A 3958-nucleotide genomic window follows, 5' to 3' on the forward strand; every position below is an offset into this window, starting at 1 on the left:
CTGCTTGAGAGCCAGAGAGCCAGGATCTCAGTGTCTAGTGAGAGGAAGGCGAAAGCCAGGCTGGTTAATAACCAACACTCTGAGGGGTTTCTGCTGTGGGTGTAACAAAATGGTGCTCAGCAGGGCTCGCTGGGGATTGATGTCCTGCCCATCAGTTCCTCCAGAGCTTGATGCCATCCTTTTAGAGGTACCAAGCTGGGTGTTAAAAGCTCTGGGCTTAGGTTTGGCTTTTCCAGGGGTTCGCCTCTGTGATGCTGGATGTGGCAGGGGCACAGGACCTGTCTCCATGCCTCAGGAAAACAATGCTCCATGTTTATAAAACTACATCCACCTGGTCTGTCAGCTTGGATGCCCAAACTTCCTTTGTCTCATCTCCTGGTCCACCCCAATTCTTTCTGTCCCCTCCTCTAATTTTCCAGCCTTACTTTTTTGGTCTGTCCTTTTCCACCAAGGCTCTCTCCAGCAGCAATCTCAGGAGAGGAAGATATCTGAAATGGAGGTGAAGCATGAAAATCCCTCTACGGGGACCACCAAGGCCTTACCAAGGCTGATTGCTGGGTGGACTATCTCTGCCAAGTGATGCAGGGACATGTTGCTGGCTGTTGGATGTGCCTGCCAGTCAGTGCAGTTAGGGAAGGATGGAGCTCTGCAAGATGTTGCTTGCTCCTGCCACGGACGAGCGATGCCTCTGAAGCTGCTCAGAGGGTTAAAGTGGATTTGGCAACCCTAATTAACCTGCGCTGCAGATTCCCACATGTTGAGGTCAACCCCAGTAAACAGAGAGTGTTTGTCCCCAGAATTAAGGGAAGGCGAGGGGGGAGAAACACCGACCCCAACAATGAAACGAGAATTGGCAGCAACAATAGCTGGACTTGGCCAAGGCTGCAGGCCAGACCCTAATTAATCCTGATGCCTGTACATCACCAAGTGGGGGGAGCAGGCCAGGGGTGGCTACTGTGGCTTTCCCTCCTGCAGCCAGATCGGTGGTGCAGGATCAGGCCAGCCATAGGGCTTCTGGGGTCCACACTGCAGGAGGACCCCTGCCTTTTTGCTGGCAAGGGTGTCCCTGCGGGGACCTGTTGCCTTTTGGGAGGGGTGGTCAGGTGGTGCTGTCACGGCAGTGAAAGCTGTTTGGATTCTGGGGAGCTAAACTGGTGATTTTCTTGGGTTTTCATGGCCTTTGCTCTTAGGCAGCGCCATGGGCTTGAAGGTGTTTATTGGAAGTCTATTGGGATCGTTTCAGAGCTGGGGAAACTGAGTCACGGAGTGATGCCTACTGCTTGGGGTTGGGAGGGGACTCCTGCGGGCCTGCTCCCAGCCCTGGCAAGGTGATGACAAGGTCATGAAAGCACTGGGCTCTGTGCCACAGAGGCTTGCTCCCCATGGCTGGTGCAGTGCCTGCAGCGGGAAGGAGGGCTCCCTTGTGTCCTGCCAGTGCCCAAGTTCACAGTGTTGTTCTGCATGTCAGCTCCGGCCCAGTGCCAGAGAGCGGGAATGAAAAGCCAGGGCTCCTGGGGCAGCAGCTGCACTCCCAAACTGGTAGGGAAGCTCCTCTGCACCTTCTAATCTTCACGGCTCTCCAGGTGCAAAGGCCACTGTCAGCCAGTGGACTCAGAGAACGGACCCTGGTCCCTTCTCCCATGTCCTGTCCTGCCAGCCCTGGGGCTGCTGGCTCAGAGGAAACACTCAAATTACTTCCCAGATTTGTAAAGCTGGTAGGAATGAGCCCCTCTCGAGGAATATGGAGGCTCTGAGCAGTTCAGCCCGTTCCAGCCAGGAAACAAAATGCTCCCTTGAATGTTGACTTTGCAGTGGTGGAGCTCAAGGAGAGGATGGAAGGGCCAGTGAACTGTAAAACGTGTAACATTAAAAATGCATTGGAAGCTTCAGCTTGATGGCTGCATTTGTTCTTCCCTGTGGGGAGGGCTTAGCACTCCCATCCTGAGCTGCTTTGCCTGAGCAAGTATTTATTTGGTGAAAACAGAGTGCAGGGTTCGGGCCACCTAGATGGAGCCCCTCCTGCAGGACTGGGCATCAGCGTGGAGTGGGTCCATACAGCACGGAGAGAGTGAGCACCAGAGCAGCCTGGTCTAGCAGAAGGTGTCCAAGCCCATGGCGGGTGGGTTGGAACTACATGATCTCGAAGGTCCCTTCCAACCCAAACCATCCCATGAATCTATGATTTATTTGCCACAAGGAAAAGGTACCCTGAGGCCAACCAGCAATTCTGGGGGTCTTCCCCAAGCCCAGGGACCGAACTCAGCCTGTCCGCCCTCCTGCTATGGAATAAAATGGCTTTTCAGAAACTGGATGTTTTTGCTACAGTGTCACAAACCAAACTCCTGTCCTTTAGCTTTCATCTTTTCCGTTTTCACTGCTGGTGGCTTTTCGCAATGTGGGCTTGACCACCTCGAGCACAGGGTGAGCGATGCAGGAGGAGGGAGCGGGCAGTTCAGACAATGGCTGTGTAGCCCTTGTCCTTGCCTACAGACAGCACAGGCAGGCACGCCATGCTCCTTCTCCTGGGCTCTCCTTTGTCCTTCTCTGGGGAGGACAGAAGGGATGGAAACAAGGCCAGGAGCTGGGCAGGCTTCTCCCAACCAGTAAGAATATCCACATGGGCCAGGCAGCAGCAGGGAATGCCCAGGCAGCGCTGGCAGCATGCCGTGATCTGTGGTGGGTTCGCTCTCCACTGCACATGCCCCGTTTTTTCCAGTCCCATGCTGCCCTAAGCCACGTGTGGCTGCCAGGACCCTGCCGGGCTGTGGGCAGGGTGGGAACTACATGAGCAGAGCCACCCAGGTAGACGCAGATCAGTGTTAAATGCAGTCGACATGAAATGCCATTTGGATTCCAGGTTGTCAGAAAGGCTTGTTTCCACCAGGATACCAGAATGGACCAGTTCTTGATGGTGTCTGGTTACGTTGTGCAAGCAGTTCTGAGATTTCTATTTGCTGCTTGCATAGGGTGAGTATAAATGTCCAAATCTGAGCCAGAGCAAATGCTCCCAGGATGAAAACAAAGTTTTCCATCGGTTTGGATTAGGATACGCTTGGGCAGCTGTACAGAAGAGCTACGTGACCTCAGAGAAGCCCAGCAGAAGGTACCATCTGTGTTCTTGGTGAGCACAGCTCTGCCGGCATTGAACCCCATTCGTCTCCTGGCAGCCTTTGGTTGGTGGAGTTTACTCAAGTGAGGCAGAGTGGAGGAAAATCTGAGAATGAGCTGCTGGCCTTGACCTGTGCCAGGTGAAGCAGCTGTGCCAGGTCTGCAGAAACTGCTGCTTTAGATGCGCTGCTCTGGCACCGCTGCAAGGTACGTGCATGGAGGCAATTGCAAAGTTGGAGGTTCCCATGCTGCAGGAAGGGCATGAAACCAAGAAGCTGCTTGAACAGAAGTGAGACCCAGGGCAGTACCCAATGTGGGCTCATCCCCAGCAGTGACGCCAGCAAGCGGAGGGAGGGGATCCTGCCCCTCTGCTGCGCTCTGCTCTGCTCTGGGGAGACCCCCCTGCAGTGCTGGCTCCAGCTCAGGGCTCCTCAGCACAGCAGAGACAGGGACCTGCTGGAGCGGGGCCAGAGGAGGGCCCAGGACTGACCTGAGGGACCCCTTCTGCTGGGAGGACTGGAGAGAGAGTTGCGGGTGTTCAGCCTGAAGAGAAGAAGGCTCCGAGGAGACCTTGGTGCAGCCTGTCAGTGCTTCAAGGGGCCTGTCAGAAAGCTGGGGAGGGGCTGTTGAGCAGGGGTTGTTGTGCCAGGACAAGGGGTGATGGGTTAAACTGAAAGAGGGAGATTCCGACTAGATCTGAGGAAGGAATTTTTTGATACTGAGGGTGGTGAGACCCTGGCCCAGGTTGCTCAGAGAGGTGGTAGAAGCCCCATCCCTGGAAACATTCCAGATCAGGCTGGGGCTCTGGGCAACCTGCTCTAGTTGTGGATGTCCCTGCTCCCTGCCGACG

At 55.0% G+C, this 3958-nt stretch overlaps 1 protein-coding gene across 1 annotated transcript in view; it reads left to right on the plus strand.

Moving 5' to 3' along the window:
- The window catches only part of LOC104500220 (aryl hydrocarbon receptor-like), a gene marked incomplete at both ends in the record, with an annotated part of 11509 nt that overhangs the window by 1125 nt on the left and 6426 nt on the right, over positions 1–3958 (plus strand). The window lies entirely within an intron of this gene.

This window comes from Buceros rhinoceros, unplaced genomic scaffold, assembly GCF_000710305.1.
Source record: "Buceros rhinoceros silvestris isolate BGI_N320 unplaced genomic scaffold, ASM71030v1 scaffold23829, whole genome shotgun sequence".
In the NCBI taxonomy this organism is placed as follows: Eukaryota; Metazoa; Chordata; class Aves; order Bucerotiformes; family Bucerotidae; genus Buceros; species Buceros rhinoceros.